We start from the raw sequence: 24,373 nt of genomic DNA on the forward strand, positions 1-24,373 counted from the left end.
ATTCAAACCATGTGGACCCTTCCAGGTATCAGGCAGCCTTCCTTTACCCTGGTAATGGGAATTGTGGTCTCCGCTGGAGGCACCTCCTCTGGGGAAGAGAGGGGCCGAAGGAAGAGGGGAGGGACCTATGGGAGGAGAGGCACAAGCACAGGGGGCACAGGGGGCGCAGGGCCAGCAGGAAGTCCAAGGCGGAAGAGGCCGCAGAAGATGCCGCTATCCTGCTGCCGGAGTTTACAGGCAGCAATGCAGCTACCTCAATATGTCTGAGGTGCAATGTTGAAGGAGGCTCCGCCTCTCCAGGGAGACCATCACCTCCATTTGCCAGACATCCTGCTCGAAGCAGGAGAGCAGCAGCAGGGTGGGCGGGCCTCCGCCTGTATGTGACCTTTCTGCTTGGTTATGGCTTGTCTTCTCCTGAAAGAACAGAGGACCATTAATTAATCCACTCTCTATCTGCAGCGCCATTGCAGCCTGGCCAACCCCAGCTAAAGAACACCTCACAGGGCACATCTGAGTCGTGGCCCTCAAGCCACAAGGCAACCAGTCCAATCAGCCAGGGCTCACCCCCTTGGACAGCTCCAGTGTGATTGACAGTTGTCACTCAGACTATAGCACCCGTGAGGTCCACGGTGGGGGGGGCAGCCACACCTTACCACTAATGCACACTGACCCATGCCAACATGGTACTCACCCTTCCTGAGCGCAGCAGGTCACTGAAGTGCTTCCAGCACTGCAAACATATGCAACATCACGGCTGCTCACCCGGGCTGCCACTTCCTCCTGTACCCTCTTGGTGAGGTGTGGTGGCCTCCTCCTCCCATCTCTGGGGACAAGGGTGTCCCTCCTGGCAGCCACCTCCTCCAGCAAGACGGCAAGACACTCACTGGAAAAACGGGGGACCGAGTGCCCGCCCGACCTGCCCTCCTGCCTGGCATTTGCTGCTGCACTCAAATGCATCATCCAATCAGACATCCTTCCCTGGCAGCCTTTCTGGGCTCGCCTGGGCCTTCTTTATACAGGCCACCGGGTTGCCATTGGACCCGGCGGCTAACAGACCCCGGCCCCTGCTTGGCCCTTCCTGGCCAGTGATGAGCCACATGAAATCGCGGTCAGGACCCGATAACGGGCGACGGCCAGTTTTGCGGCCACTCCCAGGCCTGCCCGCCGCACCCACCAAACGAGGGCAAAATTCAGCCCTAAAGAGCTTTTACAAACCAGGACTCCTGATCCACACAATACTCTGATGTTTGGCATTTCTACATAAGCTGCCAATTTCAGAGCGGCATCAGATATATTAATACAATTATTCCTTATCCAATTTTCCCCCTTGTAATGAAAGAAAGTGACCAAGGGATTGTGTAATTGCTCTGAAGTCTAGTTATTGAAGAATTAATGGAAATAATCTGTTGGTATTATGACCACGTCCGCTACAAAATGCAATAAATAGATTCCACATGCAGGAAGCTTTTGTCTTTTTGGCACTGGCAAACAAACAATAAAAGGCAAAAAAATAATAGTTATATCAAAAATTATTCGGTGAACTGCAGTGATTTTCAACTAATGAAGCCAAATTACTATAATTATTGCAGAATTTACATGACCTCAGTCCTTAGTGATCACATTATCTTTTACTTCAGAATATTGCTTGCACTGAATTTTTTTGAATCCCATGCTTGTAATTCATTAACACTTTGAGTTCTGTTTTTTCTAAGAATCTGAATCTAGAAATAGTGAGAAAGGTCAATGTGTTTGCAAGACATTCTTTTGACAGTATTTAAATAGAATCATTAACTGGTTTGTTTCAAATGGGCTAATGCCAACAATAATATAGCAGACTGAGGAATCTCATATGAAAACATAATACTGTTTGGCCACTAGTATTGCCAAGACTCAATTTTTGGCAATATTTTCTGTCCACCAGTTGTTCGTTCATAGGCTTATGGTGTTTTTCTTTGTACTTTATTGTTATGGCACACATAAATTCCTACCTGAACCGTTCTAACATAAGCGGCTGCTTATTTATTTTAACCAGAATAATGACCAGTTAACATAGGCTGGGCAAAAGTTTACATGTGTGCTTTAGCCACTGTGCCAAAATTAGTTCAATTTGGGGAACTGGGGTTGGACTTTCGATCAGGGGTCGGGCTTGGGCGTGCATTGGAAATCAAGCCCTCAGGGTTCGGACACCTCCGGGACACTGTGATTTTTAAACACAGGGCCGGTACAGTGGTGGGTACAGTAGGCGGGCAACCCGCACGCCTCCGATTAACTTGTTGTTAAACCTGTTGAGCAGCTTGTTAACAGGCTGGAGAGAGAATCAAATTTTCAATGTTAATAGCAGGAAGAGCGGGCTAGTGACACGTTAATGCACAACTATCGAGAGCACAGTGGGGGGACATTAATCATCGTGGCTGCTGATGAACAATCGCGTATAAACAAGGAATAGTCAAGCTGAGGTGCTTAAGCAGCAGCACAAAAAGTTGCCCTCATTTGAGCAGAGTGATTTGTGTATTTGAGGAGTGGGTGTTTGGGCACTTGTGTAAACCATGTGACTACTAGCCCTCTGCTCTCCTGCCTGCTCTAGACCAGGGCCAGTAATTGGCTGCTGTTTGCTTTTTAGAATCTCCCTCCGGCAACAGATCCTGCCTCCAGGTTGCTCTTGGCACTACTAATACAGCGCCAAACTTGCCTCCGAACCAATTAGGGCCTTTAAAAATCATGTCACAACACTGATGCTGACGCAGCGTGGGGTTGGGACTCAGAAATGATATGGTTATCGAGTTCCGGACTCCGGAACAAAAATCCAGCCCATGAGCCTCTCTATTGAGTTTCAATATTCCCATTTATTACAAATGTATTTTTTTTTTAATATTTCCTCCTCTCCCAAGGGCAGTGACTCACATGGTGATGACTCTTGGCACCTTGCTCATCTCTTGCCTCATTAGACATATGTGAACCCAGGCAGCAACAGCAGATTGAGGGAGAGTCACGACCAAGGCCAAATCCATCCTTATCATAGAAGCAGCCACCAAGACGCTAGGACTAATAATAATGGTAATATTTACAGAGGGTCAGTTTTACAATTGTAGAAACACACATGCACATACACATATGCTTCCTTTTAAAATACAAGCACCACCTTTGAAAGATTAAAATAACGTATCAAGAGCTCGCTTCTCGCTGGCTTATTCATCCTTCATTAACACTTCTAAACCCAGTTTTATTTTGATTCCTTAACAGAGAGACAAAAGGATTTGTTCATCCATCTGTGCAAGGCTGATTCATGCTCAAGATCTAAGAACACAATTTCAGCGTAACCACCCAAGGCACCCAGGTATCCAGAGTTTAGCTTGATGTGAACATTTTGTAGCTGCCTCTGAAATGGAAATATCTTCCTTTCATTTAAATGGAGTGACAGACCAGTAGAGGACCGCACTTTTACATGAAATTTCTCCCTCCACGCAGATACGAACGTGTAAAATGGTTCTAAAGCTTGTCAGACTGGAATATTGATGAGAAATAATTACAATTCAGGATGATACCAGAACTTGTTATAATTCAGCTCCAAAACTCAAAGTCAAAAGAAAGGCCAACATTATCAACTAAAATAGAAATTAAATTAAGATCCATCAACACAATGGGCAGCAGATAATATTAACTCAGGGTGTATTCATGTTAGCATTCAATCTCCTTCCTTCTATAGCTCACAACACAATTTGAGTCAGCATGAGACACCTTTTCATTCATCTGATGTGAACATCGCTGTTAAGGCCAGCATTTGTTGCCAATCCCTAAGTGGTGGTGAGCCACCTACTTGAACACATGATGCTGTTAGGATTTTGACCCAACGAGGGTGAAGAAATGGCGATATAGTTCCAAGTCAGGATGATATGTGGGTTGGAGAGAAAATTGCAGCAGATGGTGTTCCCAGACATCTCCTGCCTTGTCCTTCTAGGTCACAGGTTTGCAAGGTGCTATCGAAGGAGTATGGTCATGACTCTCTCATCTGTTGCCCCAGTGCCCATTATGCTTATAATAACCCAAGAATCAAGTCATGTTTAAACAATTTATTGGAGTTCTTTGAAGGAGCAACATGCGCTGTGGATAAAGGGGAGCCTGTAGACGTGCTGTACTTGGATTAGCAGCAGGCATTTGATAAGGTGCCACATCAAAGGTTATTGTGGAAAATAAAAGCTCATGGTGTAGGTGGTAACATATTAGCATGGATAGAAGATTGGCTGGCTGGCAGAAAACAGAGTATGCATAAATGGGTCTTTTTCTGATTAGCAGGATGTAATGAATGGAGTCCCGCAGGGGTCTATGCTGGGGTCTCAACTTTTTACAATTTATAACAATGACTTAGATGAGGGGAGTGAAGGCATGGTAGCTACATTTGCAGGTGACACAAAGAGAGGTAGGAAAGTATATCGTGAAGAAGACATAAGGAGATTGCAGACAGATATGGATAGGTTGAGTGAGTAGACAAAAATCTGGCAGATGGAGTTGTTATGAGCACAGCAGATGTTAATTGCTGAGCAAACCAAATCCAAAATGGAAACTTGGGTTACGGGCCATACCCTATTTTTTGTATTGTGAAAACGAGAAGAAAACATTCTGATCTCAGCAACAAGAAGTCCAGTAACATGTTTGGGATTTTTAAAATTAAAAATAAAAGTTTTATTAACAAGAAGAAAAGAAAACTTAAATATATAATATTATAGTTACACAGTTAAAATTAGTCTTACAAAACATTCCCCCAAAAGACTCCCTACTTAGTCAAACCCACAAGTAAACATCTTCCAGGCAACATTCCCTTATAGATATTTAACTATAAAAATCCAGTAGTACTATCAAAGGCAAACTGCTGTAGCTTTAATAAGGGCATACCACATCACCTCTTAAACTCTCTTCCACACTGCTGTGGAAATCCAAAACTTCAGAGAAAGACTGCTTTTTGCAACCTAAAACTTTTCTGGCTTGACTGGATGGCTAACTCAAACTGCATCTTTTCCCAGCATAGAGATATTTCCAGGAGATCTTCCTCACACCGCCAACAGCCATTCACTAAGCTCTCCTCAATAACTCTAAATTATTTTTTCCCCTTTTCATCTCGGGTTCCATTGTTCTCATGCCTCTTTGAAATTCAAATTCTTCCAAATATAAAATCTTTCATGTTTCTATTTTGTCTCTGCTTTCAGGTCAATAAAACGTAATATATCCTCTTCTAATTTACCCATGGATCTCCTGTAAGGTGCAAAAATATTTCTTGTCGCTCAGACTTCCCTTTGAAATTCAAACAAACTTTCAACTTATCTAAAAATATAAATGTTAGATTCAACCTATTTACCTCAAATTCCCCATAATATTTCATTATAAATGTACAAACCTAACGCCTCTATCCTTTCATGTCTTAAACCTCCCAGATCTTATTGAAACGTACAAGATACTGAGGGCGCTTGGGAGGGTAGATGTTGAGAAGATGTTTCCACTAGTGGGGCAATCTCAAACTAGGGGACATAGTTACAAAATAAGGGGACAGTCATTTAAAACTGAGATGCGAAGGAATTTCTTCTGTCAGAGTGTAGTGAATGTCTGGAATTCTACACCCCAAAGAGTTGTGGAGGCTAGATCACTGAAAAGAGGAGGTAGATAGATTTTTGAAATATCAGGGAGTTGAGGGCTATGAGGAGCTGGCGTGAAAGAGGAGTTGAGGCCTGAGGCAGATCAGCCATGATCTTATTGAATGGTGGGGCAGGCTTGAGGGGCTGAATGGCCTACTCCTGCCCTTATTTCTTGTTATGTTCTTATTAGATAACCTATCTCTACTAACCTTTCTCCAGCTTAATTAAATCATTTATACACACACATACACACAAACACACAGCTTTCTTCATAGAATAACACAACATTCCCCAAAAATAGTTTTTAAAAATCCATCCATTCACACAGAGTATAAGGTGGGAAAATGTGAATTTGTTCACTTTGACAAGAAGAATAAAACAGCAAAGCATTACTTAAAAAGGAGAATGACTACAGGATTCTGAGGTGCAGAGGGATCTAGGAGTTCTAGTGCATGTGTCACAAAAAGTTAGTATGCAGGTACAGCAAGTAATTAAGAAGATTAATGGAATGCTATCCTTTCTTACAAGAGGAATTGAACATAAAAGTAAGGATGTTCTGCTTCAGTTTACAGCGCATTGGACAGACCACATCTCGAATATTGGGTGCAGTTTTGGTCTCCTTACTTATGGAGGTGGTTCAGAGGAAGTTTACCAGATTAATACCTGAAATGAGTGGGTTGTCTTATGAGGAAAGGTTAGACAGACTGGGCTTGTTTTCACTGGAGTTTAGAAGAGCGAGGGGTGACTTGATTGAAGTATATGAGATCTTGAACAATATTGATAACGTGGACATGGAAAGGATGTTCCCTCTTGTGGGTAAGTCCAGAACAAAGGGGCACTGTTTTAAAATTAGGGGTCGCCCTTTTAGGACAAAGATGAGGAGAAATTTTCTCTCTCAGAGGGTTGTGTGACTTTTGAACTCTCTGCCTTAGAAAATGGAGGCGGGGTCATTGAATATTCTTAAGGCAGAGGTAGATAGATTCTTGTCAGGCAAGGGAATCAAAGGTTATCAGAGGTAGAAAGGAATGTGGAATTTGAAACACCAACAGATCAGCCATGATCTTATTGAATGGCAGAACAGGCTTGAGGGGCTGAATGGCCTGCTTCTGCTCCTCTCTTGTATGTTTGTGTGAGCCTTGGTGAGTTACTGCAGTGCATCTTGTAGATGATATACACTGCCGTAATTATGTGCAGGTAGAAAGAGAGCGAATTTTTAAGGTGGTGGATAAGCAGGCTGCTTTGCCCTGGATGACTTCGAGCCTCTTGATTGTTGTTGGAGCTGTACTCCACCAGGCAAGTGGAGAGTGTTCCACCACATTCCTGGATTGTGCCTTGAAGATGGTGGACAGGCTTTGGGGAGTCGGGAGGTGAGTCACTCGCCACAGAAATCCCAGCTTCTGTGCTCTTGTCGCCACAGTATTTGCATGGCTGTTCCACTTCAGTTTCTTATAACCCCCAGGATGTTGATAGTGGGGGTTTCAGTGATAGTCATGCCATTGAACATCAAGAAGAGATTGTTAGATTCTCTTTTGTTGGAAATGGTCTTTGCCTGGCACTTGTATGGCACAAACGTTACTTGTCACTTACAAGTTGGAACGTTGTCCAGGTCTTGCTTGCTTGCGGCACGGACTGCTTCTGTATCTGAGGAGTTGCGCTATCATTAGCAGACATCCCCCCCTTCTTACCTTATGATGAGGGGGAAGGTCATTGATGAAGCAGCTGAAGATGGTTGGGCCTAGGACACTACCCTGAGGAACTCCTGCAGTGATGTTCTGGGGCTGAGATGCTTGATCTCCAACAATCTCAACCATCATCCTTTGCGAGAGGCATGGCTTCAATCAGTAAAGACTTTTCCCCGATTCCCATTGAATTCAATTTTACTAGGGCTCCCTGATGCCACACTCAGTCAAATGCTGCCTTGATGTCAAGGACACTCACTCTCATCTCACTTCTGGAATATAGCTCTTTTGCCTGTGTTTGAATGACTGTAATGAGATCTGGAGCTGAGTGGCCCTGATGAAACCCAAACTAAGCGTCAGTGAGCAGGTTATTGCTGAGTAAGTGTTGCTTGATAGTGCTCTCAATGGCACTATCCATCACTTTGCTGATGATTGAGAGTAGACTGACTGGGTGGTACTTGGTCGAATTGGACTTGTCCTGGTTTTTGTGAACCAGGGCATACCTTGGAAATTTTCCACATTGCTGGGTAGATGCCAATGTTGTAGCTGTTCTGGAACAGTTTGTCTGGGGCACAGCTAGTTTTGGAGCACAAGACCTCAGAACTATAGCCGGGATCTTGTCAGAGCCCATAGCCTTTGCAGTATCCAGTGCCTTCAGCTGTTTCTTGATGTCACATGGAGTGAAGCAAATTGGCTAAAGACTGTCATCTATGATGCTGGGGACCTCAGGAGGAGGCTGAGATGGATCATCCACTCGGCACTTCTGGCTGAAGATCATTGCAAATGCTTCAGCCCTGTCTTTTGCGCTCGTGTGCTGGACTCCCCCATCATTGAGGATGGGGATGTCTTTGAAGCCTTCTCATCTGCTTAGTTGTTTTTAATTGTCCACCATCACCACCATAGAACTTTGTCTGACCCATTGTGGGATCACTTAGCTCTGACTATTGAATGCTGCTTCCAATGTTTAGCATCCATGTAGTTCTGTGTTGTAGCTTCACCATGTTGACACCTCATTTTTAGGTATGCCTGGTGCTGCTCCTGGCATGCCCCATTACACTCTTCATTGAACCAGGAATTGATCCCTTGGCTTGATGGTAATGATAGAATGGGGAATAGGTGGTTACAGATTGTGGTTGAATGTAATGCAGTTGCTGATGATGACCCACAGTGCCTCATGGAGCCCAGTTTTAAACTGTTTGCTCTGTCCAGAATCTTTCACATTTAGCACAGTTGTGGTGCTACTCAACACGATGGAGGATATCCTCTGTGTGAAGACAGGACTTGGGAGTAAATTTATGACCTGCTGGAGTCGTGTTTAGAGGTGGAGGTCTTTAATTGGATGAGAGGGTGCAGTGTGAGGACTCTGCCACCTTCCTGCCTCTGCCCAATTAAGAGTGGGGGGAAGGCCCATCTGGACGCCAATTGAGGCCCTTAAGTGAACAATTAATGCCCACTGAAGGGCTTTATTCTGCCTCTGCTGCTCTTCAACCAGCAGCAAACAAGGGGGTTGCCATGCAGGAAGCCCGAAAGTCTCCCGAGGGGTCCCCCATCCAAAGGCAGGCAGGGCTTGATCAAGGGAACCGGTTTCAGGAAGGTGGGATCTGCAGAAGGCCACTCCCGTTCCCTTGCCTCCAACACAACTCCCCCTTCTCCTGCGACCCCCTACTCTGTTCTCACTCACCTTTGGCCTAGGCCCCTTCATTGATCCTGAGCCTTTAGTAGGTGCATCACCAGCAGCTACCACCGCTCCCGATGCTGACAGCAATTGAGAGCTACTGGCCTCTGATTGGTCGGCAGTTCTCGGGCAGTAGGATCCTTAATCCGGTAGAAGGCATGACACCACTTTGGGCCCTTATGGTGTGCCTTCCCCAACAAAGGCAACATGGAGCTCCTGCCAGTTCTCCAGCCAGTGAGCAAGACCCCTATGGTAAACATTAAATTCCACCCTTGGTCACCATCAAGACAATGCATTGGATGCATTTGTGACATGTTGATATTATAAAATGAATTAATTTCAATTAACCCAAAGAGAGCCAATGTGATTTTGTTTGGGTACAGCTTTAAACATAATGACATAAAAATCATTTGGAAGAGCAGTATAATTCAAGCGATTCAATTCAACATCTTTCGACTGCGAGATAAGTGAGATTATGAAAATCAGCATGTACTCTTACAATTATAATTGGAAGATAGCTATACAAATAGAAATAAAATTGGCATGGCATCTGTAACATTATTATAATACACACAAGTCATGATCTACCTTTGCACCATCCAGCTGAGTCCTGATATCACTGCTTATTAAATCACAGAATCACGGAAATCGCAGTCCATCAGCAAAAGGTAGGAAACAGGAATCAATGATTCAAGGCAGCAGCTAGCTGTTAGGTTTATACATGTTGTAGAAGAATAACATACTCTGCAGTTCATTCCAAAGCAGTGGGGTTGAGATGACATTGATAAGCCATTGGAATTTTGATCCTGTGATTTATAATGAAAATATTACAATTCCTCAATGTTTTACTGCTTTGAAACACTCTGCAAATTCACATGGTCCTCTATATCTCAGTAATGTTCAACATATTATCTTAAGAGAGAGCAGAAGTTATTTGTTTTTTTAAATTATGGTTGTAAAAACTAGAGTACTCATTGTTATGTGTTGATGAAAACAGCTAAAAAGAAGATCCTTAAACTATCTGACTCGTGCCAGGACTGCACACTCCCCTAACTTCCTTTATCTGAATCGCCGTGTCTGGACTGAAGAGTATTTATAGAAAAAAAAAAGTACACTAGAACAAAAGAAAACCTGCTGTTCTCCTCAAACTTCCATTACTGGTCAAGTTAGACAGCTGAAAGGCTTTGACACCAATCCACACAAATCAGCTGTTTATTTATGGGATGGGATGGGTGGGGGTTGGGTCAGGGAAGCGGCACGCTTTAGCGACGCCTTGTATAAAGTGGCCATTCCTCTGCAGCTGAGACGGTTCAGGCGCAGCCACATTGCTATGATTGAAATCGGGCCTCTAATTTATCTGCTCAATCAAACAACACAGAGGCTTCAGAGAGGCACCAAGTGCTCCAGAGATTTTCACCCCTCAGGCACAGACTGCAAAGTAATGAGCATTTTATTGGACTGCAGAACAGTTGGATGACTGGGCACATTGTACAATCTACTTGCTAAAGCTGACCATGGAGCAGTCACTGGTGGAGACGCTCACAGCCCCTTGCAATGTCAGCATCCCAGTTTGGACCAGTCTTCCCCACAGTTCAAGCTAACAGCGCAGCCTTGCAGTGCGGGTTAGGAGAATGCCTGTGCCTGAGCTGATAGCACAACGTGCAGTCCAATGGGCAAAGCTGCCGCCAGTCAGTCATGTGGACTGGGGCAGAGGAAGGTAGGGTTTCGGGCAGCCATGCAGTGCACTAATATCTGGCCATCCAAGTGGTGGCCACCACTCTCGGGGATACGTTAAGGGGCCTTCAGACTTAACCAAGAGAGGTTCTTAGTACACCTGTGTTCTTAGTACACCTGTGCTAACCCTCGCAACTCTCTCTTTCACCCTGCAGGAGGAGTACATCAGGATCATGGAGCCTGGCGAATTAGCTGTATGCCTCGTGGTTTACAGAGAGCAAAGACAATGGAGAAGAGAGTGACTGAGGCACCTGGCTGTGCAGAGGGAGGTGCAGCACCTTCTGGAAGAAAGCGCAGCTGGGGCTCCCACACACGCCGCCAAAGAGCCACAGCAAGCCATCGCTGTCAGCACCTAGCTAGACCCAGGGTCTATAGATGCCACCTTTATTATGATGTGGCAGGTGCCAGGTAGATCAAATCCACCAGGCAAACTTGGCCACATTATCACAATGGTCTTGCAATTTGTATTTATTACGAGAAGATTTGTGCATTAAATTCAGAAGTAGTGAGTCTACTAATACCTTCAGTGATTTAAAAAATTAAATTAAAACATTTATTAACCAAAGAAAATAATTCAAAACAGACATAAGATTACAGTTATTAATATTATAACAAATACCAGAATGCCTAATTAACCTGACTCCCAACTACACACCCCCTTTAAGGCAACAGTCCGAAATAGATTTTAAATTTAAATAAGCAATCCAGCAAGTTACCACAGCACCCACTCGACATTCCAAAGGCTTTTCCAGCTTTGGTTGCTAGACACAGCAAGCTTCTTCTATGGAAATGGATAGAGGCTTTTCCCAAGGCTGCTCCATGCAATGTCCTTTCAGATCTTACATGGCCACACCCCCACATACCATTCCATCCTTCTTTAGATATGTTTCTCTCTTTTTCATGTGTAAAATCCCATTGTTAAACATGTCTTCGGAAATTTATTTTTCCCATAATATAAATATCTTTCATGTTGTCAATATGGCCTCTTTCCTTTTGGGAAAAATAAACATAATAACGTTGCCCTATTTATGTTGTTAGTTGTAAACATCCTAACATCCCTTTGAAATTCAAACAACCCCTTCACTTATCTAAAAAATGCAAATTTCATTCACATCTTACCTGTGGAACAATCATCCTAGCTTCTCCATTTCCATTTTAAAAGTCTGCTTCACACCTAACTTTTTTGATAATTTCAAACTTGCAGTCAATCTGACTCTAATTCAATTAAATCAGTCACACAGACAGAACCATCCACATTCACATCCATAAGCCTTAAATAGTATTATGAAAAATATTATAGTTTTGTGCCACTTTCATTCCTGCAGATGATGAAGAAGCAGTGTCACCACAGACTGCGCATGTCTAGGGAACTGGTTGGTCACATCTGTCAGCTATTGCAGGATTTGGCACCATGGGGACATAGAGAGCATCCACTGCCAGTGGCCATGAAAGTGACAGCAGTGCTCAATTTCTACACCAATGGTTCTGTTCAGGGCTCAACTGTGGGTGACCTCTGTGGGATATCACAAGCTTCCACCCACAAATGCATCCTGAGGTCATGGATGCCATCTTCGCGAAGGGACACAACTTTGTGCATGTCGCCTGGGACCAGGGGAGTCATGATGCAAGAGCAATTGGATTTGTCCAGACCTCGGGTTTCTCACAGGTGCAGGATGCCATTAACTGCATGTGGCACTCAGATCTCCATCGTAACACGCGGTCAACTATGTCAACTGCAAGGGATTCCATTCGTTGAATGTGCAACTGGTGCGCGACCAACACCTGCATCCTGCAGATCTGCGCAGAGTTTCCAATGAGTGTGCATGACTCCTACATTCTTAGTTGGTCACAGATCCCTGACGTCTTCCGGGGTCCACAGAGGCTAGAGGAATGGCTCCTTGAGGACATGGGCTACCCGCAGAGGACATGGCTGATGACACCCGTGCAGCGGCCTCAGACTGCATCAGAGCGAAGGTATAAAGAGGCTCATGCTGCAACTTGCAACTTGGTGGAGCAACCCATTGGGATGCTGAAAATGAGGCTCCAGTGCCTGGGCCAGTCTGGTGGAGACCTGCAATATAGTCCACAAAGGATGTCACGCATCGTCATCACCTGCCGCGCCCTTTACAACCTGGCGCTACAATGGGGAGAGGAGCTGGCTGAGGAGAAGATGGAGGAGCTGGAGGTCTCCTCCAATGAGGAGGACATCGACAGTGATGAGGGTGAGGAGGTCCTTGAAAGCGATGACGACAGCGATGAGGCCCTCGCACTGGCCAGACGAGGCAGGCGCACTCGGGAGGCCCTCATAGCTGCTAGATTTGTGGAGGATGATGATGACTTGCAGTGAGGAGACACCATGGGTCCTCACATTGCATCTATGAACGACTGACTGCTGTCTGGCTTATGGCAGCGCACATACCCTCTGTAGTAATGTTCCTTTCATGGAGACGCAGTGGAGGCCCTAATAGTCATTTGATTGCAGGAGGATGATGATGACATGTAGTGAGGACACTCCATAGATCTTCACATAGCCACTGAGAATGTCCGACTCCTGCCTGGTCGAGGGCAGCTCGCTTGCGCTCTGTGATCAGGGTCATATCATAGAGACGCAGCCATGAAACTTTAAAAGCACTTGATCCTTTATCCGCCTTCAGCACCTGAGCCCTTCAGGAGCACAGAGTCACTGGTCACAGATGCTGAAGAGATGGGGGGCCAGCTCCACCTTAAAGGTGCTGAGAGCACACAGAGAGAATGACGTAACTCTGTGACACCTGCCCTTGACATTCTGGCAGCAATGACAAGCACCATCGACGTGCAGACATCACGAATGTGTCCCGTGAGTGTGAGGCTGGACCATCACTTTGGTCTGAAGGCTGCACAGGGCACAGGGAAGAGGCCCTGGACTGATACACCTGCCTTTATCTTGTGCAGAAAGGTTTCACATCTGAGTGACATGAACATTGCTCATTAGAACAAGGAGCCATAGGCAGGGAGACATCCTTGGGAGTTTATTGACAATAGTGAACATTATGTACAAGTGATTAACACCCATGCCCAGGCTATGCGACTACATCTTCTTAACCTTCCTAACCCTGCCACAATATCTTGGTGTTCCCAAGACATCTGCAGCAGAGGTGGAGGCAGCCTGCTGACTGTGACACCCTGTCTGTGCTGATCTTGGTGGACATCCTTTGGAGGGCCGAGACCTGGGGGCCCTCGGCCTGCTTTTGGAGTCCTGCTGTGTGACAATGGCACCCTCCTCGAGCTGTGGAGCTGGAGCTGCTGGGGTCAGAGGAGGAGCGGATTCAGATGGGCTAAACACTCTCGGAGTCACCTGGGTGGATGTCCCCAGAGGGTGCACCTGCTGATCCTCCTCCCTTTGGGTGCCCAAGGGCCCCTGGTTCGTTCATTGAGAGGAAGGGGTAGCTGGAGTGAGACCGAGTTGCCCCGCACCCCTCTCATGTACACACTGTTGTAGGGCACCTGTGGCATCAGTGATGTAGTTCAGCCCATGCAGCAGTGCAGGAACAATGTCCTGGACCAAGGTCTCCATGGAGACCGCCATCCTACCAGTGTTGATCTCAGTGCATTGGTATCACAACACTATCACCTCAGCCTGAAGGCACTTGGATCCCTCCAACATGTCGTGCAATCTGAAGAGCGCAGCGGACATCCCTTCATGATGTTCCCAAGCTTGCCTTTGCAGCTCCAGCAACTATGACATGACCAAGTCCAGAGGCTTGTTATCTGACTCGGACTCGGCAAATTTCTGCCTCCAGCAGCCTTCCAAGTGCTGGACACCTGGGAAGTCCCTGCTGCTGCCTGCTGTGGATCAGAAAGTGCGATGTGCTCACCAGGTTGTAATCCCGAGACTACTCTAAAGCTAGGTCCCACCCAGATTTGTGTCTGTGCTGGTGGAGGGTGTGGGTGAGCGCTGTAGTGGGAGTTCAAAGAAGGTGCCTCCAGATTCCTCTTTAGAGGTTTCTTCAGGGCTTGATTGGAGGCTCTGGGTCGTGGACTCCATTGGCTGTTTCCCAGAAGGGCCTTTGAAAGCAAGGAAAGGTAATCAGTGCATGGCAGGGGCCTGTGAAAGAGGACACATCACTCGCGGCACGGTTGTCTGATGGATGTTGCACTGCTGGATCCTCACTTGGTAGAGCACCGCTGACCTCACCGTCAGCACAGGAATGGCCCAGATCCTCACCAGTCAGCTGAATGGCTCTGTTTTCAAAGTTTTTGAGGACCTTGATTTCGGGCATTCCACCACCGGTCTGCTACCTCTCCCTCCTGTTGTGTGCCAGCTTGTCCTGCATAAAGAGAGATGGAGAGAGTGTAAGCAGGATGCCTGCCAAGCCAGATGATAAGCATGCCTGGTGTGCGGGTGGTGAGTGGTCCCATGGACGGAATGAGGACAATGAAGGTGTGTGTGAGAGAATGAATGGTGATGTCCCTTGAACCAGCAGTGAGTGAGGGCCATGTGCATGTGTGATATGCTTGTGAGTTTGTGAGTTTAGAGTGATGAGAAGAGTGACTTACTCTTGAGTAAGAGTGAAACAAAAGAGATCATTCATCCTTTTGCAGCACTGGGTGGCTGTCCTTTTTTGCAGGGCATTGGCGCTGACCACCACTGCCACCACCGGATTAGTGAGGTTGCTGCCCATCCTGCAGCCAGAGCAGGGGTAGGGGACCACGGCGAGTCTCCACTGCAAGGCGCTCGAGGGACACATCATTGATCCTGGGGGCTGCAGTCATTTTGCCTTTCAGGGGCATATCTTCTTTGCAGCAGTCGTGGTCTGGAAGCACTGAGATGTGTGCGCAGCTGGACTTTAAATACGCTGCCCGGCATGATGAAGCGGCGAGGTGATGGTGTGGCGGGTGAATGATACCCGTCTGCCATGGTAATGGTGTGTTTCCCGGGAATGTATAATTAATGCAGCGGGTTTGGGTGACACGGCGTGAAAAGCCAGCAAGTGGCCGGAGGGTAAAATGTTGTTTTATGCACCCATTACGCACAGTGAAAATGTGGGATGATTCCGCCCATTGAAATCTTCGTTCACAGCGGCGGGACTGGAAGATCCTGCCGGTGTGAGGGGCTGGAAAATTCCGGCCAAGTCACTTCACCTGACAAACGGCAGTGTCAGCATTTCAGGTGAACCTGGTTGAATTGATCAGAATGACTTTGGGTTTCCGCCAAAAATTGTCTACTTCACGAATGTATCCTACCCAAACCAACTGAAAAAACAGGAGCTGGAAACGTCCCTTTTATTACTCGATCTGGCAGAAAGGCATTGGTTGGCTCAGTCTCTGATTTTCATAAACTTTGGTCAATTTACACTGAATTAGATTGTGGAGCCATTTCGTTCACCCTTGTTTCATTTACCAGGATCATAACAGACATGTCAGATGTCAATCATTTTGAGAGACAGCAGCTCCAATTATCCTATGGTCATTTGGCCACTTGACTTGCAAAAATTGGGCTCAATCTATCGCAGTACTAGTGGAGAGATTAAGCCTGAAACTTGCCTTCATTTTGTCTCCATATACAATGACACAAGCTGCATGTGGAGGTTGAGAGACTTGCCTGGGGATGGGCAAGTGCGACAGAGCATGTGCGAAGTTCACACTCGTCCCGTTCTCTCTCCTCTCCCCTCCCCCCCACCCCGCACAGTCAGCGCTGCCGCTCGTGTTTCACACTGGGTGGGCCTTAATTGGCCCACCAGCATGAAATTGCGGTCCGGCCCTGATCACGGGCGGCAGTCAGCTCCCCGACCGCCACTGCGCCCCCCTGCTGATCCCGCCCGCCAAGGTCAAAATTCTGCCCCCGGCCATTTAGCGACGGGACTGCTCAGGGAGGAGGAAGAGGTCCTGCCCTGTGTATTAGTCACTGGGCCTCAGTAGGTGAGGGAGGAAGGAAGTGGATGTCAAGGGAAGGAAGGGAATGCATAGCCTGGAAAAACAGAGGTGGAATGCGAGGGGAGGAGCGGGGCAGAATGCATGAAAATGGGAAAATGGAAGGGAGGGAAGAGGGGAATGAATAGACAGAAGAATTGGGGGGAGTGGGTGGAATCAATGATAATTAAAGTGGAGGGCAATGAATGGAAATAGAGGGAATGCGGAGTTAGATTGTCATGAGGGAGGCAGAAAGGTGCATTGGCTCGAAGTGGTGTTTTGGGGGAAAGGAGGGAGAGTTTCAGAATTAAGCCTGAGGACAAGAGTGCAAGCATGAGATGGGGTGGGGGAGGGCAAACAGTATCAGCAAGATTTCTGGGAATGGGGGAAAGAGCAGGAGTTCGAGATGGGGGGGGGGTGCAGTGGAAGTAAATTACCAACTTAACTAGGTTAGAGGGGGAGAATTTTTGGGGAAGCCTCATCCATGGGCGGATGAGGTTTCTGATGTTAATTAAAAATAACATTAAAATGTTTAAATCTCATTTATTACACGTCCCTGTTCATGTGACAAGTCACATAATAAAAATGTTTTTTTTTGTATGATAAACCCATTTTCAGCTGTATTCATAAAGCTTCACCAGGCAACCACTCTTAAATAAATAGATCAAGGAATACTTTTTAATGGGGAATGGAAAATCAAGGCTGTACAGGTAAATATGAGTGATAGGCAAGTCGGTCTTTTCCTGTTCAATACAATAGAATAACTGTCGCTGTTAAGCAAACATCCCATCATTTGTTCAAAAACGATTGTGCCATATCATGAGACCTTTTTATTTATAGGAAGGTGTATTAATTATGAAAACTGATGATAATTCTAATTATGTTTGGATTAGCCGCAGGCAAGCAATATAAAATATTGCAGAGCCAAATGCCACCATCCCTAATTGTTTCTGATTTTCCATCTTTTTGGTGTTAACATTAACGAGAGAAGATTGAGGTAGCTCTTCACACTACACCAGCAATTCATCCTCACCTTCACAGATCTGGTTAGCAGTCAGATACTCGGTGGGGTAGAACTCTGGTTGTTCATTTAAATGACATTCACTTCAAACAAAAAAAAAAGACTCGCCAATTCTCACCTGAGGCAGTAAATGAAACTGTTTAGTCGCTAAGCTAAACAGTTACACTCAAAGTATAAGAAAATTCAACTGAGCGGTAACCAAATTAGCCAACATGCCACTGATGAGAAATAACCACTTTACAACAATAGGGATAAATTAAGGTGATAGTTAGTGGTTATGACAATCAAAGATCCAGCTTGACTGCAGTCCTAACAAACCTCATGGTCATGTTTGAACATTATCAATTACTGGTCATTCCATTCATTCATTGCTTATGGGACCATGCTATGTGAAAACTGACTGCTGGCTTTGTCTGCAAAACATTGACTACATTTCAAAGGTAACCAAGCATCCTTAGGATCTGATAGGGTGTTTTATGAACGCTAGTTTTTTCATGGATAGGTCCTGTGGAAAAGTGGCTGAAGCAAAGGCCGCTGTAGGATTCTTCAATTTTCAGTATTTTTTTTTCATTAAATTCCCCAGGATATTTCAGTTTCCACTAAAAGAATACATTTCTCTGTAAAGATGTGGGACAAAGTGAAATAGAACAATTAATATTACTTTTGTAAAACTGATAAATCAGGAGGAAAATTACAATACCACAAGATATCTGGACAAAGCAGATTCAGTCATTTCTATTACCAGTTAGAGACTTTTCAAAAAATATCTGGTTTTACAGCATTTGCACCATGTATTTGGATCTTCACTGATCAATAAACAAAAACTGTGGCCAACACCAAAAAGTATCTCCACATTCAGATGAACTGATTCCAGCAGAAAACAGCAGAACCATGAACAGTGCTTGAGGCAACTATTTCCATTCAGGATTTCATCAGAGTCCAACATGGTCTCAGTAATACATCCCTTTCCCTATGCCAATTATCCCTGTCTCCTGATCCCTGCTCGATCAGAAGTCAGCACTTGGTCCAAAGGACCATAGGAGCAGGAGTAGACCATTCAGCCCATCGAGCCTATTCCACCATTCTATATGATCATGGCCAATCATGCACTTCAATACCTTTTTCCCACACTATCCCCATATCCCTCATGTCATTGGTATTTAGAAATCTGTCAATCTCTGCTTTAAACATTCTCAATAACTGAGCTTCCAAGGCCCTCTGGGGTAAAAAATTCCAAAGATTCATAATTTCTTCTCACCTTGGTCCCAATTGGCTTCCCCCTTATCTTGAAATTGTGTCACCTGGTTCTAGACTCCCCAACCAGGGAAAACATCAAACCTGCATCTACCCTGTATTAAGAAGTTTGTACATTTCAATGAGATAACCTCCCATTCTTTAAAACTCTAGAGAATACAGGCCCAGTTTCCCCAATCTCTCTTCATATGACAGTCCCGCCTTCCCAGGAACAAGTCTGGTGAACCTTTGTTGCAGTCCCTCTGTGGCAACAATATCCTTCCTAAGGTAAGGGAACCAAAACTGTACACAGTACTCCAGGTGTAGTCTAACCAAAGTTCTATACAATTGAAGCAAGACTTCGCTATTCCTGTATTCAAATCCTCTTATGATAAAGGCTAACATACCATTAGCCTTCCTAATTGCTTGCTGCACCTGCATGTTAGCTTTCAGTGACTAACTGATGAGGACACCCAGGTCCCTTTGTACATCTACACTTTCTAATCTCTTACCATTTAAGGAATACTCTGCACAACTGTTCTTCCAACTGAAGTGGATAACCTCACATTTTTCCACATTACATTCCATCTGCCATGTTCTTGCCCACTCACTAAGTCTGTCCAAATCCTCTTGAAGCTGTTTTTCCATCTTCCTTGGAACACACATTCCCACCTAGCTTTGTGTCATCCACAAACTTGGAAATATTACATTTGATCCCCGCATCTAAGTCATTGAGATATATTGTGAACAGCTGGGACCCAAGTACTGATCCTTGCGGAACCCATAGTCAAAGCTTGCCAACACAAGAATGACTTGTTTATTCCCACTCTGTGTTTTCTGCCTGTTAGCCAATCCTTAATCCATGCCAGTATATTACCTCCTCTCCCATGTGCTTTAATTTTGCTAATCAACCTCCTGTGGAGGAGTTTATAAAAAGCCTCCTGAAAATCCAAGTATGCCACATCCACTGACTCCGCAGTACCACAGGAGATCACTAGTAATACATTAAAAACCTATGTTCTCTTCCTGTCAACTTTTTCCAGTATGAATTTCTGTCCACATTTATTATGGTAATTTCTAATCAATTAACAACATCCTGACAACAGTGTCCCTGTAGTGCGAAAGCAAAATACTTCGGATGCTGGAAATCTGAAATAAAAACAAAAAATGCTGGAATGACTCAGCAGATCAGGCAGCATCAGTGGAAAGAAACAGAGTTAACATTTCAGGCTGTGATGATCTTTCATCACCAGCTGCCCAAGGCCATTTAGGGATGGCCAATAAATGGTGGCCCTGCCAATGACATCCACGTCCAATCAGCAAAAAAATATTAAAAGAAAAACAATTCTACTCCTTTTGTTTTCAAATTTGCCACGTGCTTGTGATATCTGTAATTGTAAATAAGGAATGAGAATACTACAAAAATAAGGGTATAATGTATAATTTTTAAAAAGAGGACTGAATTATGTCTGCACGTATTTTTCAAATCATTCTCCATGCTCTGTTTCATCTGAAGACTGCTCCTTACTCCCACACCTCAACAAGTCATTTAGTTTGTTCCTCTTACCTCAGAGCAAAATTTTAACCCCCAAAGAGTTAAAATAAGCCACCAAGGATTATAAGTGTGAGCATTTTAAAAAGTAACCTTTGTTCTTATGAGAAACAAAAAGTAATTTTCGATTATTAGTGCAGCTATGCAAACTATTCAGAGCAACTACTCAAGTAGCCAATGTGTTATTGGAGTTTCACTAAGTGGCTACAAATCTCTGCCTTTCCTGCATTTTATATAATATTAAGTATTAGTTACATTAGAGAGTAGTAAATAGTCAGTGTTTCCACATAATGAAGCATGAAGCTTCAAATAATTTCCTTTTTTATTGCCTTGCTGTGATATATCTCTCCCATGTAGCCACTTTTAAGTTACGCTAATAATACTTATGAATGCTTATGATTACAACGCTGGATAAAATCTCACACACTGCATTATTTTAGATTATTTTTAAACTTTATAAGTGGAGACAATCCCAGTTTCACCGCATTTTACTATTTAATTGGCTGTAGAGACAATCAGTAAAACAGGTCTCTACGTAACAAGATAATTTCCTTTCCTCATCTTAATATTTAACGGGGTTTATTCTGAAATATAAAGTTTGAGATCCAAGTTTTAGAAATATTGGTTTTGTAAGGCTTGCAAGTCCAAAAAAAAATCAAAGGCGTTCTATTGCAACAGAAAAATTTAGTTCATGCATATAAAAGCTGTAAAAAGTGAAATGAGCTGTCAGCAAATTCTCACTGCGCTCTGAACAATGGATTGTTCCATCAAACATAGAGAGAGAAAGTAAGTTCAATAAAATAAAGCCTTTATATTTTAAACTGAAAGGCACCTTTTAATTGCTTATACATAACTTGATTAAGCAATTTTGGGTGATTTATAAAAAAGACAATTAAAAATCACATGGAGGCACTTACCTTTTTGTTAGGAATGTGTTTTCTCAACTTCTTTATGCATAACAGAGCCGCCTGGTTAACAATGAGCAGTCCAAGACTTTGACTGAGAGTCTTAAGCAGATAAGTTGCTCCAAACGCGATCATCATAAAGTTATGGAATACAGCCAGATGAGGATTTATTTCAGAGAAGGCAGGCACGAGTCATTGTCCTAGAAATTTGGAAGTGCATCACCCATTTTTCGGGGACTATATGGTCTCCTGGGCTCATAACGTAAGCAGGAAGCACACGCTCATTATGAGCCCAGGGATGTGTCCACCACCATAATGGCACATGCCAAAAGAATCAGCATGCAGTGCCCATGTCCGAAACAGGCGCTAGGTCATTTGTTTATGCAAATAGGGGGACTAGCACCTGTTTGAGGTTCCTTCTTCAAGATATTGGTTTGTCCTTTGGCAGCTGACACCAGTTCTAGCATTGGACACACTGAGGGAAACCAGGTCTATGTTATGGCCTAACAGACAGACCTTAAGGGCCCAAACAATAGACCACAGTCAAAGTAAGACTTTAAAATATAGTTAGCTGAATGTGGAGCTCGGGGGAGAAGGAGTTCTCCCTGTCCGAGATTCAAATCACGCAGACCACTGCTGTGCAGCTGTGGCACTCCACCCCTCCCCTGTCCCCTCTCTGATCACCACAGCATAGGCTCCTGGTTCCACAGCATAGCCTGAGGTGGAGCAGTGAATGACAGACTGCAACTTCAGGATCTCCACATTAATCTACACTTGTGCTAATTCCTGAAGTTGTGCTCAGTTTCAGAGGGTTAATGATGGTTGGTGAACTCTGACTATTTGCCATCTAAATTGCCCACCCCCCCACCATCGCCATTAATTTTGAGGAAGGAAACCATAAAATAATTAGTTAGTTATGTGTTAAAGGTATTGGTTCCAAGGTTTAATCCGATAATACATTGCACAAAGGCAATCTAAATATTCCCTCATATCTGCTGAATTGGGACATTGTTCACTCTTTCAAGTGCAATGTTACTTATTTCCCTTTCACGTGCTGAACAACATATCGCCTATTTTATGTTTCTTCAATATTCACAATTTCTCTTTTATATATAGAGCCAAAGTTTTTGCTTAACCTCTGTGGCTGTTCACCAAAATCTGCAGTGGGCAACCAAAACCCTAGAGTGAAGACCAAACAGTTTCAGTAGGACAAAATGGCCAATGTTTGATTGATCAGCCAGAGAGCATGACCAGAAACTAAAGAAAGTTGCAAGCTGCTACATACCAGTGATTGGATGTCTCAGACTCTCTCCTCTGGCCTGATTAACTGAAGCAGAATTGTATTGATTCGAGCTGACTATGTGGTCATAAACATCTGTGCCCACCCTTAGCAGGAATGAGAAAATAATGAGTGTACCTTGGAACCAGTAGGCTTTTTAGAGCTTCATTTCTTGTGAAGTATCTGGGAAAGTTGAAATATAACCAGTTATGCACAAAAAATAAGTATTTGTATCATTAACCATCTTGCACCTGTTATTTCCAATTGCTAGATATCATTATTACAAATTGTTGGGAAATATGGTGCAATTCTTCTCACAAGAAACGAATCTCAGCAGTTTACCAGCTCTGTCTAACTAGGGAGGAGGTTATGTTAACACCAGAGAACATGTTTGCTGTATCAGAGAATGTAACAATATTATTATACTTACATACTGGTTTGGGTGAAATGTGGAAATATTTCAATTTTTGTTTAATTGCTTGAACTAAACTCACTGGCAAGAGGAAAGGGCATTACAATCCCAGGATGACAGGCTATTGGGTGCTTTAACAGATCTACTTCTCCTTCAGTTCTCTGCTCAAAGGCAGGTCCGAGCCACAGTGCCACAATCTCCACCAGGCGTAGGGCAAGGAGGCAGGTCCCAAATCCATCCCAGCCGGAACAGGGATCAAACCCCATGCTACACTGGCCAGCCAGCTAAATGGCCCCCTGCCAAGGAGTCTGAGTAGCTGTGGCAACATACTCTTTTACATGTATGTTGTAGCCTGAAGCTATGGATAGTGATGATAGAGGCTCTAATTTCTTTCCATCGTGTGGCTGACCAGGAATCTCTCCCACTCTTACCGACTGCCATTGACGTGAGTTAGAAGAATTTACAAATTGATACTCAACCTGTTTTGCCACGTTATGAATGCACCTTCCTTTGCCATCAAGTCCTGGACTGGGACTTGAACCCAGAACTTGTGGCTCAGAGACAGGGCATTACCCACTGCACCAATGGACATCCTCTTTAACAGGTTTAGGTCACTTCTTATCTACAGGAGTGCCTGAATGCAGGTAGTTAAACATAAAAGAGATCTATATCAGAATTGTTAATGTCAAGGGGGTTAATGGCCACCAATTACTGTAGGCCCCAAATTCCATAAAGTCTCAGCCACCACGAATAACAAGTACAGAAATGTACTTCTGATAATTCTGATTTACATACGTCTTTCTACGAAAAGGCAAGAACATAGGATTATATGGCTTTCTAAAAGGCCATGGATATTGGGTCAGTTGAAAATCTCAAGACTGAGATTGACAGTTTTTTAATTTGGGAAGGTATCAAAGGCTATGAATCAAAGGCGGATAGATGGAGCTGAGGGGCAGAAACAAGAAGAGGAGTAGACCTATTCCAGCCATTCAGGTCTACTCCTCTTCTTGTTTCTGCCCTTTCTGCCAATATTCACTCACTCTCCCTTACCAGCTACTTCACTCTTAGCAGCAGACTGCTACACTAGAATGTCTGCCACAGAAAACCTTCTCCCTCTTCAATGCTGTAGAGTGTGTCCGGTTGATTCTCAAGCTGTGCAATCTTTTGCACAAGGGTACATCTTTGCACATACACGTACTGTCCTCCTGGATGGTATGTTTATACTTTCGTATATACACACACACCCCTCCTGAATGGTATGTGTATACCTTTGTACATATGTGTACAAACCCCCTGAATGGTGTGTGTATACCTTCGTACATACATGTACACTCCTCCTGGATGGTACGTGCATCCAAGCAGGTCCACATGGA

At 44.4% G+C, this 24,373-nt stretch overlaps 1 protein-coding gene across 4 annotated transcripts in view; it reads right to left on the reverse strand.

Moving 5' to 3' along the window:
* chrm3b (cholinergic receptor, muscarinic 3b) overlaps positions 1-24,373 on the reverse strand; it is a 1,038,143-nt gene that overhangs the window by 826,826 nt on the left and 186,944 nt on the right. For 3 of the 4 annotated variants that reach the window (XM_078557271.1, XM_078557275.1, XM_078557268.1), the window contains exon 2: positions 22,727-22,771. The exons of the other annotated variant lie outside the window; for it this stretch is intronic. The gene's annotated coding sequence lies outside the window, so the exon portion shown is untranslated. The remainder of the gene's footprint in view (positions 1-22,726; positions 22,772-24,373) is intronic. 4 annotated transcript variants of the gene reach the window in all.

Source organism: Cetorhinus maximus, chromosome 14 (genome assembly GCF_964194155.1).
Source record: "Cetorhinus maximus chromosome 14, sCetMax3.hap1.1, whole genome shotgun sequence".
Taxonomy (NCBI): domain Eukaryota; kingdom Metazoa; phylum Chordata; class Chondrichthyes; order Lamniformes; family Cetorhinidae; genus Cetorhinus; species Cetorhinus maximus.